Source organism: Equus quagga, unplaced genomic scaffold, assembly GCF_021613505.1.
Source record: "Equus quagga isolate Etosha38 unplaced genomic scaffold, UCLA_HA_Equagga_1.0 153_RagTag, whole genome shotgun sequence".
Classification (NCBI taxonomy): Eukaryota; Metazoa; Chordata; class Mammalia; order Perissodactyla; family Equidae; genus Equus; species Equus quagga.
Genome location: NW_025796915.1, coordinates 6,505,441 through 6,521,625, shown reverse-complemented (window position 1 = coordinate 6,521,625; position 16,185 = coordinate 6,505,441).

Genomic DNA, 16,185 nt, shown 5'->3' with positions numbered 1-16,185 from the left:
CAAGGCACTGCGTACATATTTAGACCTCCACAGGACCTGAGAAGTAGTCCTACTTATGCCCATTTTACAGACAAAGGAACTGATGCTCAGAGACCCGAAGTAACCAGCCCAGGGCACCCAGCAGTTAGTGGCAGTGCAGGCCTTCACGCCCGCAGCCGCCTGACCCCTAAGCCCACGAGCTTCACCCCACCTCTGGGTAGAGGGGCCGTGGGGGAAGGGCGTGGGGGAGGATGACAACCGTGACGTCTGGTTCCACGCAGAGACCCCGCCAGTGGGGGCCACTTTGGGAGGATGACCAGTGAGTGGAGAGGATGCTGGGAGGGGGGCCCCAGGCTTCCCATGCCTGCAGCTCCCGGCACAGCCCCCATTGTAGCCAAGCGTTCTTCTGAACGGGTGCCAGAAGGAAGAAAGAGGCCAGTGTCCGAGCTGGCAGGAGCTCAGAGCAACTGGCTCTGGCTCTCTTGGAGAGATGACAAACTCCGGCAACTGGGTCTGAATCCTGCTGCCTCTTGCCTTTTACGGGCGAAGGCCGCTGTGTCTCACTGAGGCATTAACCAACAAAACGATGCTATAAATAATGGCCGTTTCCAGCACCCATCCTGGCGCTGTGCAAGGCATCTTATATTTCATCCTCTCGACCGTCCTTCGAAGCAAGCATTACTGTTCCCATTTTACAGAGGTGGGGACTGAGGCTCAGGAAGCTGAGGCAACTTGCTCAAGGTCCCACCACTCAGGAAAGGCAGAGTTGAGTTTCATAACTAGGTCTGGGGGACCCTGAAGCCTGTCCTGATGCCTTGGGCCTGGTCTCAGACCCCATCATGGGGGAAGGGCCCTCAGAGACCAGCACTCCTTCCTCTTGCTGGGCGGTGGAATGAGCTGAGCTCTGCAGGGTGGCACGGCAACGCACCCAAACCCACTGCCAGGGACTGGGCCAGCCAGGGCCAGCAGCCAGGTCTCCGGACGCCTAGTCCAGTGCTCCCTCTGGGAAGTGGAAGGTGCTGTGCAGATGTTGGGGCCAGGCAGGGCCACCTGTGAACTGGAGGGCAGTGTTGTAGATGGTGCTCCAGGCCACTTCACATGCTTTCTCAGGTCCTCATGTACCCTCAGCTCTCTCCCCACCCCACCCCCCGCCCCAAGCACACTCTGCCTTCATGGTGGCTTCTGGATGGTCAGAGCCCCTGCTGTGGTGTCCAGTGCCCCAGGACCCCCTGCATTCAGCCTTCTAGGGGAGGGGCTGCTAAACGAATTGACAAGGAAGAGTCAACAGCTAGAACCTTAGGTAGCACCCCTTTATTTAACAGACATCTCCAGGAGATCCTGACGCGTTACTTCCAATGAATAAAGCTCTTATGGTCAAACTTAAGGCACTATGGCAGGCTTGTGGGGAGCAATGTTGAGAGGGAGCCAATAGAAAGGAGACTCACACTGCAGTCTGAAAAATCACAGTATCACAAAACATCAAGCCACCCAGTACAAACTCCTTCCCCAACCTAAGGCTGGAATTCCCTTAAAGCATCCTCACCAGCGGCCATCTGGCTTGATTGCCTCTAGTGTCAGGGAGCTCACTACCTCATGAGGCAGTCTATTCCATCTTGGGCAGCTGCTGAATGGCTTCATTGTATAACAGCTAACATGAACCATTTTTTTTCTTTCAGGACTCCAGCTGGTCTATCTGAAGGTGACTGGCCAGGGTTGACTGTGTTCCAGCTGGAACAGGTGTGCATTTCTCCCTGTGACAGCAAGGAATCAGTCAGTCATCCTCACACCCAAGGTCAAACATTTGTCGCCTCTCCGTGGTGGCGGCAGTCAGCCTGCCTTATTTTTCCACGTCGGAAGAATCCGATTATAGCAGGCCCTTTCTTGGGTTACATGTCATGGAGTTCTCTGACATCAGGTTGTATTTAAAGGCTCGGCGCCGGGACCGGCCCCCGCCACACCCCACCAGCCTTGGCTGGCCTTATTTCCCCAGCACTTTCTTTTGGTAACATGTAAGTCTCAGTTGAGTGTTATATGGCATAGATGCTGGCGACAGAGGTCGGTGACCCGGCCCCGCCCTACAGTGGCATATGGGGCTGTCTGGAAGGTACTATGCTGTGAAAGGGACATCAAACCAACCATGAACAAAGGACAGTCACAACCCAACTCAATCACCGTCTTTCCATGCCTCCTGATGTGTGCCATGCCCTATATTGGAGTGATAACATTAAATAAAATAGAATTCGGCGCATCAAGATTTGGTTGAGGCAACATGCTCTGGGATGGGTAATGTGGTACGTGAGGCGGGCTATCGTTGGTACAATCAAGGGATGCTTCCTGGGGGAGGTGGCCCTCAGGTAGCTTTTGAAGGATGGTTAGAAGTAGCTATGCAAAGTGAAGCAGTTCAGTTGCTGTAACTAAAGATCAAAATAACAATGGCTTAAACCCACTGGAAGTTTATTTCTCCTCCATGTGACAATAATAACTTAAGCAGTCCAGGGCTAACATGGCAGTTTCATGGTTTTGAAGCCCCAGAATCCATCCGTCTTATTGCTCTGCCATTCTCAATCAGTAACTTTTATCACACGGTCCAAGATAGCTGCTCCAGCACCTGCCATCATATCGTGAGTTCGGCCTACGGAAAGGAGAAAAGTGGAAGCTGAGGAAACGCCCTTTCCATTAAGGACAGGCATGACCCAGAACGTGTACACACCACTTCCCCTTGTATCTCGCTGGCAGAACTTGGACTTGTGGCCACACCTGCCTCCAGCAAGCCTGCCTGGGGAATAGAGTCTTCAGTTCTATCACTAAGGGCCACGGGGAGAAAGATCCCCAGGGGAACCAGGAACCAGCCGTCTTTGTCACAAGGAGGAGCCAATCCCAGGCAGCAGGAGATGGGCGTGAACTTGCCTGGGCACGTGGGGATGAGGGGCTGAGTCTGTGAGGAACTCATTTAGGGGAACCAGGGCAGGAAAACTAACGGAGAAGCTAGAGGCAGAGGGCTTGAGTTCCCGGGTGGGGCTCCCCGGGCACCTCGACTGGAGCCCCGGAGGTTATAAGGAGCCTTTGAGGAACATGGGGTGAATTCCACACCTGAGCTTTGTTTTATAAATAGACGCATTTCTGATAAGTCAGAATAGTTTAAATTGTACCTTATTTTAAATCAGCCTGAAGGAGAGAGACCAGCAGGGGCTTGCAACTTAAAGAAACCTGGTGGGTCATTTTGCAGCTCAGAGAATCCTGTAGTCAAATGAATGGTTACTTCTCCATTGATCTTTTCTTGTAAATCTCTCAGTGCCTGCACCTCTTTGGGTACCTGTGTAATGAAGGATCTGCTGTGGCATCTGTTATCCCATTTTATCCTCATCAACACGATGAGATCAACGTACTATTTCTTTTTGAAAGATGCAAGAACAGAGGCTTAGGAATTCCACCACAGGCACCTGAGCCCTTTGTGGTGAAGCTAAGCCTTCCGTCTTCCCACTCCACCATGCCACCTCCCAGAATCAAGTGGGCGTCTGCAGCAACATTTCCCCAAACGGGCAACAGTGGCATTGAGACCCTCACATTCACCCATGTGGTCCAACAAGTCTGGAAGATGATGCCTGTTCCATCTATCTCCACTTGGAGATCCAGAGTGTAGTTGTGATTGATGGCTCTGATAAGTCCTGCAGAACAGAACCTGACAGAAGTTTAAACCATTGTCGTTTCCCAAACTTACATGACCAGAGAACAATCTTGTGCATCTAGCCCACAGGCCCCCTCTCCCACTTCTCCCATTCCTCTCTGACAGGGTTCCTCCAGTTGGAAAGAGTAGGCGGCTGATTGCCAGGGGACCCCAGGTAAAGCCTGAGGTTACCCGAGCAAGTTGCTTAACATCTCTGCTGGGGTTTTGGAGAGACAATAAACAGCACTCCTCTTCCCCAGCTCGAGTTCAGAACACAGTGAGAGACCACCACAGGCCGCTCACAGGGACCTCAAACACCAGCTCACTCTGATAAGTGCTCCAGGCACCGCCCCCACCACCTCAGTAGCAGGACTGAGGGCACCCTCACTGCAGGTGACAGGTGCCCGAGACGGGGAACCCAGCAGGGCAGAGCCATCGGGCTCAGTTCCTTCCCAAACTCGCCATTCGGGGACGTCGCTGATCCGCCGAGCACACTCCACGCCTCGGTTTCCTTACTTGTCAGGTGGGACCAATGAAACCCACACTGTCCGCCTCCAGGCTGTCACAGGGAAGACACCAGTGGTGACAGGAAAGCGCCCTGAAAACTTTAAAATACTAAATTATCTTATTCAGGTATCTGTTCTTCTTTTCTCATTGGCTTGATGTTTAGTTAAATTGTTCGATCAATCATTCATTCATTCCGAGTGTAGATGTTAGGCATAAGCCAGGTGCTGGAAGAATAAAGCACAGATTTTCTGCTGAAGGGGAAAGAAAACGGTGGCCTCATCCAGCCCAAGCCCCGGTCTGCAGATGAGGAAGCAGTCAGAGCGACCGAGGGCCTCACCCAAGAGCCACCGAGCCACCGCTGTCTCCCAACATGCCACACCCTGCCCCACTCTGTGCCTTGAACGTCCTCTCCCCTCCTCGCCATCCATACAAATTCTATCCAGTCTTCAAGATAGCTCTAGGCCCGTTTTCTCGGCTAGCCATCATTTATTTTGGCCACCCCTTTCTCGGCGCTCACCAAACCCGTAGTGTCTGCAATGCTCATCTTGGCACCCGACTTTCTCCTCTGGTTTTACAAGGCTGTGTGTCATCTCCTCACTTAACCGTCCCATGCCCCTGTCTCGGACACACGATTGGACACGCAGGAGGGGTCAGGGAGGGCTTGACGACTGACGGCCTGCTGACAGATTTAGCCAGCCGGAGAAGGTGGCAGGGTGGCCATGATCTCATTTTCCCCTTTCGCTGACATGTTCCTAATTCGGTGTTATGAGATTTTTCTGGAGTGTCAGCTGTGCTGTGTGGAGCTGGGCCGCGAAGGGCAGAATGTCCAGAGGCAGGGGGAATGGCATGTGGGAAGGGCTTGGCAGCATCAGGGCCATCGGCAGGCAGCCTTTCCCAGCTTCCAGCAGGGGCTCAGAATGTTCTGGCCCACTCTGGAGTCCGCAAGGGACATGTCAGGGAACAGATACTCAGGGAGATTTGGGGAACGTGGACCCCAGAGAGGACATGATAGAAGGCCAAGGGCAGAGTCCCATGAGGCGAATTGCATGAGACCCGAGGAGCTGGGCTGGGGTCCAGGGGCTTGCGGGCGGGCTGTCATGGACGCCATCTCCTGATCAGAGCTGACAGCACAGGTGCCCCAGAAACCACTCAATGGCACTGGATGGTGGTCTCTGTGTGGCCTCTGATGGGCCACTCCCCTGGGCCTCAGTTACCTCATCTATAAAAAGGGGGTGGAATTGGACTCCATTGCAGGTCACAAGTTAGTCTTGGGTTTTATTTTTAAACTTGAATTGTTTCTATATTTAAAAGTTGCAATATTTTACATTAAAAATTGTATCTTACAAATGTTCTTTAACAAAATAGGATGCCCAGAAATCCTGAGCCCTGCGGGACCATAGTCTGTGTGGCAGTCACCACTCCAGATCCTGGCTCTCATCTTCCTCTGACATGACCTTGTGGCCGCAGTGGCATTTGAGTTTGTTCCCAGCCCTCCCCCTGACCACACACTTCCCGCAGTTCCTTCCGCGACAGCGCGGTGCCATTCAGAGTGGAGAGTGAGGAGGCAGCCCGTGCAGAGCAGCCATGCCTGGGAGACCTGGGCCCTGGGTTCCAGCCCAGACCCCGCACTGACCAGCCCGATTACCCCGTGGGAGCTGCCTCCCATCTCTGCCTTCATCTTCCTCATCTATTAAAAGAGCAAGTTGGTCAAAACCATCAATAAGATCCTTTCAAGTTCTCACATTCTGTGACTCAGAAAATGCCATTTACCAGAGTGAAATGGAACGATGACTTAAACGGTGTGGAATTTGGCTGCCCCGGCCCCTCGCAAACTTCACCACGGGGGTGTGAGATGTGGGAGAGGGAAGAAAGATGGAGTCGGGGAGCGGCTTGGGGGAATCCTCACTAGTCAGATCTAGGCAAGTCTTTGGCTCAGGCAGACCTTCTCCGGCTGCTGGGAGCGTTGAAAGAGACAGCCCAGTCTCCTGGAATTCCTTCCAGATCAAAGTCTTCGAATTCCCCCAACCCCACCCTTTCCAGAAGCCCGAGGCTTTGGGGTAAAACTGAGGGTGTACAAATCAAGCATTCACAAGGGCGGATGCATAGCCAAATTCTCTGTCTACTGCGTGCCAGTGGAGACTTCTAGATAACGCCTCAGGCGAGGGGCGAGGGCTGGGTCATGGTGCTCAGCGGGAGGGGCCTGCTCTGGGGTTGCGAGACTCTGTGTTCACCCCAGCTCTTCCCTGACTGGCTATTACTTTATTTATCTGGGCCTTGGTTTCCTCATTTGTCAAATGGGATTGAAACAAACAAACCAAAAATAGGCCTGTTCTGTCTGTCTCCCGGGGGAAAATGTTAAAGGACGGAAGCCAAACCGGAGAAGAGATGATCGCCCCACTGGTGAGCTCAGGGGCTTTTGGGAGAGTCTTATCTGGTTTTCCTGTCATGCTCTCTCTGGGATGCTCTCGCTTGCCCACTACCATCGGGGGCCTGCTTGTACCAGGCCGGGCAGACAGGAGCCCCTCCATGAGCCCCAGTCAGAGGGCCCCCTCCGAGCAGCCAGAACCCTGAAGGATGCGCTGTCCAGGGACCCACACACGCCCCACAGGCTGCCAACTCCATGGGCTCCTTCACGGCATCCTCTCTGCCTCAGGACACCTCAGCAAGAGAAGCCTCCTCAGCAAGTGGGCAAGATGCCTCCTGGCTGGGGGAGGGACCCCCAGAAGGGCCCACAGAATCCTGGCAGGATGTGGCCCAGAGCCGTCTGGTCCACTGTAAGCTGGTCATTGTGATCTACAGATGTTCAGACGCCTGTGAAGGCACCGACACATCTGAGTTCTCAGGCAGTGCTGTGAAGTGTCCTGGAAGGACGCTGAATTTAGAGGCCTGAGTCGATCCCACCCTGTCTGGATGGCGGGGTGTCGGCTGCCAACTATTTCACTTCCCTGAGCTTCAGTTTCTTTACCTGCAAAATGGGAGACGTGCCGGCCCGGCCTCCCTCACAGCGTGGTTGTGAGAGCAGATGGAAAAAGATGTGTTCAGGCCTGTAGGGAGGCTGCTGCCAAGAGGGGCATGGGAGAGTAGGCTGGCTTTCCAACAAGAGCAGGAGTGTGACGGAAAGGCTTTGGTAAGAACGTGTGAGAAAGGGAGAGGGATAGCGGACCTGCCTGAGGGAGCATGCCCCATCCCCATCCCACAGAGGCCGTCTGGGGAGGCTGAGAGCTTGGACTCTGGAGCTGGGCTCACCGGACTTTGAAGGCTGGTCCTGCTGTCTAGAAGCTGTGTGGCCCTGGGCAAGCTGCTGTGTCTCTTTCAGCTTTTGTTGCCTCTCTGTAAAATGGAGACATTACTCACAGAGTAGTTTGGAAGATTAAAATGAAAAGTGTTAACACGTAAAATATCTAGGGCAGAGCCTGGCACACAGTGGGTGCCTAATAAAAGTAGCTGCTAGTATTTTTCACAGCTTTCTGCTGTGGCTCACTTCCTCCCACCAGGCAGCTCTGGGCAGGCCCCAGCCTGAGGCGGCTCCTGGCCCAGCAGAGAGGCTGTAAGACACCTCCTGGCTGAGGCAGGGATGACTTCAGTGGCCTGTCCCTCCGGGGGCTGGTGCTTTGGACCACTGCCTTGACCGCTCCCTTGGTGTGGGGTGTCTGAATTGCCTTGACATCAGCACCAGGCATCCGCGGTTCCTGACCCAACTGATTCCTTCTCCTAGACGTGGTCTCAACCCTTCTCTTTTCTGCCTGCCTCGATCCTGAATGGCAGCGACTTAGGATCCAAGGGCCTAAGTACTCCAGCCTTGAAGGAATCAGAGGAGGCTTATGGAGCTGTCCCAGGCAAGTCCTGGGCTCTCTGAGTTGGCTCCCATCCCCTAACCCCTGTCCCCATGGAAATGAACTCACAGCTGCCTGGGAGAGCTGATTTCTATCCACCTGGAATTTCTTCCACAGGCAGCCCCAACAGGACCGCTTTGCATTCCTGCCAGCTTCTCCTATAGCGTCGTGACCAAGGGCACAAGGAAGCTCTGGAGCCAGACTGCCTGGGTTCAGGGCCATGACTAGCCGTGTGACCTTAGGTAAGTTACATAACCTTTGTGTGTCTCAATATCCCCATGTCTAAAAATTACACCTCACACAATCTTCATGCAAGTTAAACGGGATAAAGCAGTTCTTGGCACAGAGCAAGTGCTCAATAAATACTCACCATTATTTTTGCCCCCTCCCTCTGGGGGTGTCCACTTGTGCCTACGTCCTCCGCCCTCCACCCATATGCACTTGGCGCTTCTTGGAGGGCATAACCCTCCTGTGGGTTATGTCAGTCCTGGACTGACCACGAGAGAAGATGAGGGATGAAGAATTGAGTGGGTGGGATGAGCCAAGTGGAGGGACGAGCTTGGCAGCTTGCCCCCTCCCTCGCTGGCCCCCGTTCGCCTGGGTTTAGAAAGTGGAGGTCACCAGTTGGGGGAGATTAAGACTTCATCTTGAGTTCCCTCCTTTTGAAGCACGTGTCTTTCTTCCTGCAACAAAATGGTGAAGTAAGCGAGTTCCTGGGCCAGTGTGGGCGAGAGGGTGTCTCTGGGCCTCCCTCTCCCCTCTGACAAGGGCCTCAGCTCCTGAGTTCAGGACAGCAACGCCCAAGGGCACCTCTCATGTACTTTACCCACTTCCTCCCTCAGGCCCCGGTCGCCAGAGATGCCCGATCATGTGCCATCCCACAGCCAAGTGCCTGTGTCCATCTGCTAGGGAGCCTGAGGGGAGATGATGGCCTTCTTCTCAAGTTCCACGCAGCCGAGGAGCAGTGCAGGGGGCCTGGTGGGCCCAGCAGCACCCCTGGTAATTCATTTACGAATATTTTTATTACTTACTATCCTGACAACTTCAAAAGAATTTTGGACCAACTTACAATACGCAGCTTAGATATAATAAATCTGAAAATAAAATAACATAAAGTCGAAGTCTTAGTAATAAAAAGCAGAGGCAAGGGGTAGGAATTAAGAAAGGACAAAAGGTGAATTACCGCTGCCCAGCACCATAGACGGTTCTGTGAGATGCACAAAAGAGCTTGAGACCCCCTGGAAGATAACTGACGACTGGCTGGTCACAGTTAAATAGAATGACAGAGGTAAGTAATAGTAATCATTGACTGGACCAGGCGTTGTTCTAAGCACTTTACTTTTCTAAACTAAATGTTCATTTTGGGGTAATTTTAGATTGACGGAAGTTGCAGAGAGAGCACGGGGAGCTCCCCGACACCCTCACTGGGTCCCCCACGTGCACATCTTACCACCGCCACATTTGTCACAACGAAGAAATTAACATTAGTATATTATTATTAACTAAACTGCAGACTTTATTTGTATTTCCCCAGTTTTTTCGCTAACATTTCTTTCCCGTTTTAGGATACCACACTGCAATTAGAAGCTTTTGACTTTCTTTTCCTTTTTTCCTCCTCCCTCTCTCCCTTCCTCCCTTCCTTTCTTCTTTCCTTCTTTCCTTTTTCTTTTTTTTTCTTTACATTTAATCCTCACAATGATGAGGAAGTGGGTGTAAAAAGGCATTTCGGATTGCTCAAGGCCACACTGCTGGGGAGAGGCATTGCTGAGTTCAGATCCAGACAGTCAGCTGTGCTCTTGGCCTCCCTGTTGGACTGACAACAACTTGGCAAGTGTGAGGAGGGGGTTTGAAAGGGAAGGAGGTGTCGGGGGAGGGAGTGTGGGGGAGAGGCTGTGTCAGGGAGGGGTGTGTGAAGAGGAGGGGACAGGTGGGGAAAACAAGGCAAGGAGGGTCTAAGCGAGGAAGAGAGAAAGGTTTCCTGGAGAAGGCTGGGGGCACACTTTTTCCAGAGGGAAAAGAAAAATGTGTTGGCTCCAGGATTGAGACCTCGACAAGACTGAAGGGACATTCCCCATTCTCTCTCGTTGCCCCCCCCCTCCACAGGGCGGGAGGGTTTTCTGGGGAAGATCGAAGGCTCAGCCGGTTCTCCAGACCACCCATCCCCTTGGGACGAAGGAACCCTTTCCTGGGGCTGGCTTTCTCTTGTTATTGTAATACATAAGTGGTACCTGTTTATATAGAAAATCAGAAAATGTAGCTAAAATGTTTATGAATCATCCAGAAGTCTGGATACACTCATTATTAGTTTTTCTGTTTATCTGTGATCTATAATGCTATATAACATATTTTTTAACAGAAGTGAAATGTCATTGTATTGTACGATGTAAGCTAAGATGCTTTTTCCTCCCAACAATCTATCATGAACATCTTTTTTCTGTGAATGTGTACATTTTTACAACTTTAATTCTAAAAGAATTCCATTGTACAGATGTACCACAGTTAATTCAGCCAATCCCCTCTTGATGGGCAAGTATGTTCTTTCCACTCTCTGTGAAGGTTTCTGAGTTCAGACATTGGTGTCCATTCTTTCTTCTTCCATCAAGATGGGTTCCCAGAGAAGAGCTGCTGAGCTCAGAAGCGAGCGCCTGACAAGAGTTGTGCCGCACGCGGCCACACTGAGTACCAGAGAGGCTGCTGTCGCGTCTCCCACACAGAGGGGTCTGCTGCTCTGGACGGACGCCCACCTCCCTACAGCCTTGTTCTCATGGAATATTACCTCTTCCTTTTTCATCTTTGCCAAGAGCACATCATGTGTCTTATTTTGCATTTATTTGGTTTTTACCGAGATTGAAAATATTTTCATGTGTTTCCTGGCCATTTCTGTTTCTTCTGTGAATTGCTGTTCATCTAGACTGAATTTTCTGTGTTTGCTTTTGCTTTCTCTTGCCTGGAAGGAGTAGCTCCTGGCTGAACTGATGGCTAAGAGTTGAGCCAGGATGTGGGCATCCTGGCCTCCAGAGGTTTCTAAGGTGGAAGGAAACGAGCCAGTTGGCCTGAAAAATCTGGGAGTGCACCAGCCTCCACTCCCTACGGGAAGATGGGTGGGGCAGCTTTACACAGAGCTTCACGGGGAGAATGGACTACCACTTGCCTTGATAGAGAGGGTTGGACCAAATGATTCTGGTGGTTTCTCTGATCCCCAGATTCCATGAAAGATGGGGAATTTGGAAGCCAAACTTAGATATGGCCTGGCTTCCAGATCTGAGTTCTGACCTGCTCTGGAATTAGGGTGGGGTGACTGGCAGAGTCAGAGTGAGGAGAGGCTGGACAGGCGGAGGAGAGGCAAACTCATTATGCTCCTGGAGCAAGTGAGGACCACCCCACGTGGGGCCTGGCTCCCCCTCCTAGCACCAGGCAGAACCGTGGCCCATGCGCTGTTTGCTTTCCTTTCACCTTGCCCTGGAATTTTTCTGGCCCCAGAAATATGGGCCACCAGAGCTACAAACGTCCTATAAGATCTTCCAGGGTGAGGAGAAGAGCCAAGCAAAAAAGGAGAAGTAAAAACAAAGATGAGCACACACCCCTATGACCACATTTATAAAAAGTTAAATATATTTGTGCAGTATATCTAAAAAGCAAGTGAATAAAACTCTTTTTTTTTTTAGCAAAAGATTTCCTTCCCCCAAATTGTTCTACTAGAGCTCTGTTCGTTAAAGAATGGCGATGGAGGGGGTGAGACCTTCCTTATCCACCCCCGTATTTTGCAGAAGAAGAAACTGAGGCACAGGGCAGGCACACGATTGCCACACACAGCAAGTGGCGTTTGATCCTGAATCTCCTGCCTGCAGGTCTGGGTTCTCTCCTGTGATGTCTGGCTCCAGGAATCATCTGTTGAAGGGCTGCTTCTTGCCTATAGGAAAATTCTCCGGGATTGAAAAACTAAATCAGAGAACAGGCTGTGTTAGCAGATGTATAGCCAAAGGACAAAAATATTCCCTTTTTACTCTGACCTCCTCCAACAGGCCACCATTTTCAACCTGCTGCAAAGCTGTCCTTTTTTCCCTCACTTTATACATATATATCACACAGACTAGAGTCAGAGGGACAGAGAAGGACCTGGGGCGGTCCCAGAGCTAGTGTCAGAGTCAGGACTTCTGGAATCTTTCCTTCTCACAAGGAAGCCTCAAAGACTTATTTTTTTTTCTTTTCTTGTAAGTAGAATGAAGGCTTTCTGACATTGCTACCCTCCCCCATTCTAGAATATTCTCTTTTTTCACTCTCCATGTCCATAGACTCCTCCGACCTCCATCACTAGATCACTTTCTCCTTTTCAGAGCACTTTCCCACTGAATGTAGGACCTCACAGCGCTGTGGGAGGGACACAGACCAGGCAGAGGGGACTCCCCCTCCACAGAGACCACGCCCTGAAATGTGAAGGGACGGTCACCAAACGGGTCAATGTCAGAACTCAAGACTTTTGACTCTAAGATCAGTGCTCTCTCCTCTCCTCCAGCAGGTGTGTGGTGGGCATGAGGAGCATTTCCAGGAGGTGATGCTGAGCTGCAGGTCAGCATGCTTTCTTGAAGGGGCCAGGCTGGGGCTGAGCCCTGGGGGACGCGGAGGTGGCTCAGAGCTGCTGCCACCAGCCAGATGGCCCCTCCAGCGTCAGCCACTCTCCCCACTCTCCGCCTGTCCCAAACTCCGTGACTCATCTGCTTGCTGAATCCATCCTCCTCAGAGCCGCTGGGTTCCAGGCCGACGGATCTTTATTTTCTGAAGGGGTCCTGAATGAGTTATTCTACTGAGCAAAACCAGTTCTTCACAGGCCGTTTCTCTTCATTGGCTGCTGGTGCTCCCCCTGCTTGGCAAAATTGTCTTTGCCCACTGCTCACCTCCCTTTTGGCCTTACAATTGCCCCAGTTTGCCCCCAACTCCTGGTACCTTGTATCAGGCATTAGCACCCCTCAATGCGGCCACTCCCTGCACCCCACCACATCTCCCTGATGTTGCAGATAAAACCAGGATTCATAACAGCCCTGACAACTGAGCCTGCAGCCGGGTGAAGCTGGACTGAGAAACACTCAGGCACGACTCAGCTTGTGGAATTCCCCGCTCTCTTCATAAACTGGGCGGCACTGTGCCAACGCTTGGCTGCCCTCTCCCCCTCTCCACGTTGCGCCTCAAACTTTCTCCCTGATTCGCCTCGCCGAAGATTTCTCTGTTTGGTTGGTCTGCTCAAGAAATCACGTCTAGCATTTGTATCTCCACTCTCCTCTGTGTTTCTCAACTTCTTCTCATAACTGTCACCTGTTTATCCTTTTTTTTTTTGTGTCCCAGGAGAACAGGCCAAGTTCCTTCTCTACTTTGCTGTTTTGCTTTCTGGGTCATCAAGTCTGTTTTTTATTACCTTCTTCCAAGGTGGATTTTAATTCAGCTATGATGTTTTTAGTTACCTTGTAATTCTTCCACTTCTTTCTCACCTGTCTCCGTTTTTAGATCACCTTGTTATTTAATCTTGCAATCAAATATCTATTCTCTCCCTGAGACTTTCTGCTCCTCTCTTAAGCAGGTCATGCCTTCTTTTCTGCTGAGCTCACTGAGAAGGTGGACTAATGTTCTCCTCTTATCTCCAGCTGGGCAGGGTGGTGTGAGGGCTCCCAGTTCAGTCCCTAACTCCTGGTATAGGTGTGCTGTGTTGGTTGGGATCCTGTAACCCCCTCCTGGGGCTCTGGCCCTCTGAGCTGCTGTTAGGGGTGAGGGGTTTCCCTGGAACACACTCTGGTTTTACAGCTTCTCCCATCTGGCCCCAGCTCCAGCTGTCTGGTGAGCAGGGCACTCCCCCACCTGCCCCTGACTTTCTGTTTCCTGTAATTTGCTGTTTCTTGCTTGGTTGTAGACAGATGGCGACAATGGAAGAGGGGGTGATGCGAAGAGGAGAGTTAAAGGACTCACTTCCAAGATCAGCTCTTAGAGATGGAGAGGAGTGGCTGGCCCCGATGGGTCCCAGCCTGGGTCCCTGAGACAGGACAGAGGAGAGAAGAGGCTGAAGTATCTTCCCACCTCTTCCCAGTGGGCCTCTGCTAGTGAAAGGCATCCTGGGTAGGTCAGGTGGTGTTGCTGGGAATGCTCCCTTTGTCTACATTCCTAGACATAATTAGTGAGAAGTTGAGCCAGATGTCTCATGTCCAATATTTAGTGCACACCCACTGTTTAACCCTTCCCCGCATTGATTTCTTCATCTTCCAACAACAGCTCCTGATTTTTCACTTGGGCACTAGCCCTGTCTTAGTCCAGGTGCCCTGGGTGGGGCTCTGGGGGTGGAGCACATGACCGTGGCCTTAGCCAATCAGCACTGCGCATTCCCGGGCCACGGTGATTGGTTCAGGGGTGGGCATGTGACTGCAGGGTGGTACAATCAGGATGAGGTTCAGGACTTTCATGGAAACTCCCGGAAAGGATGCTCAGGTTTCCCCTCTAGACCTAAGCCTGAAAGCTTGTGAGCTGAGCCCCAGATGACATCTGGGAGCCTGAGAGTGGAGCTGAGGACTGGAGAAAGACTGTATTCTGGGTACAGCAAGGAGCTCTGATCCAGCCTGGCCTGAAACTGGATTATTCTTGCACCTTTTGGCAATGAGAACCAATAAGTTCTCTTTTAAGTTCAAGCCTCATTTGAGTCATATTATCAGCCAGCTGAAGTAGAATGAGTCCTCATTGATACAAGTGTTATCACAGGATTAGGGAAAAAAGAAGGACCAGGGGCTGGCCCCGTGGCCGAGTGGTTAAGTTCGCGCGCTCCACTGCAGGCGGCCCAGTGTTTCGTTAGTTCGAATCCTGGGCGCAGACATGGCACTGCTCATCAGACCACGCTGAGGCAGCGTCCCACATGCCACAACTAGAAGAACCCACAACAAAGAATACACAACTACGTACCGGGGGAAAAAGGAAAAAAAAAGGAAAAAAAAAAATAAAAAAAAAAAAAAAGAAGGACCAAATATAAGGAGGATAGATTCCCAAACGTTTACAGTATTATCTTTGGGTGGCAGGATTTGGGTGGGTTATTTTTATTTCTCTATTTATGTATTTTGTTTCCTACATTTCTGTAACACACATGTTTTGTAAAAAAGAGCTAATAAACAAGGAAAGCCCTCGATACATACTGTATTAAAGATCTTGCTTCTTCAGTTTGGAAGGCAGAGAGGCAGATGGGATCAGTGTTTCTGTCCCTGCCAAGCCCGTGGAATCACAGTCAGGCGCCTCTGGAGGGCTGGGGTGATGGCGGGGGCAGGCCTCCCACCCAGCCCTGTGAGGGACATCTGAGGAACTCCCCTCCAAGCTGACCAAGGAAATCCTTCTTTACGCAGCGAGAGGCAAACTTATGGCAACTGTTCTCTCCAGAGAGGGTACAAGTTGAAAAGAGAAATCGTTTCAAGAGGTTTTGAAACCTGCTAGAATGGCAGTTCTGTTGTAGAATTGGAGCTGGGGAGTGGTACATGTGGGGCTGTCTCTGGCCTGGGGGTGGGTGTCAGAGAGGTTCCCAAACTCTCCCTAGGGGCCAAGCCAGGGCCGCCTGAAAGGCTGGGCAGTGGGCAGCCTGTGCTGAGCTGGGCAGGGCACAGTGGGTTGTTCTCGTTGTTGCATTGGACCTATCTGACCACCCCATGTCAGGGACCCAGCGAGGCAGATGGCAGCACACTGCCCACGTTCCAGCCGAGCGCCCGGGGCTTGGAAAGCACACGTGTTTTAGCACTTGCTGTGTCTTGAGTGGCACAGAGGGCGAAAGAGCCGCGTGGAGTGTGGAAACCCCAAACCCTGAGTCACCGCTGACTGTTGCCTCAGGCACAGAGCTCCAGCTGAAGGCACTCAACGAGGCTGCTTCTATCTGTGCCTCCTGGGAGCTAAGTGGTGGCAAAAAAAAAAAAAAAAGCAAAGTTAAAATAGAGTCAGGCTGGGCGAGGGAATTCCTGTGTGTCGAGTTTGTGTGTGTGTATATGTGAGAGAGTTTTGGAAGTCATGCAAGATGTTGTCTTCCCTCGTGTGACATTTGGTATCTATTTTTCTATAGCACTGTTTCTCAAAGTGTCTTCTATTGCAATCTAGTTCTTGAAATGGGCAGCAAGGAAACATGTTTGCAGCAAAATTCATTTGGGAAATAATTTATGTAAACTATAGCCCTGTCTTGGAGAATCACAATGGACATTAGTG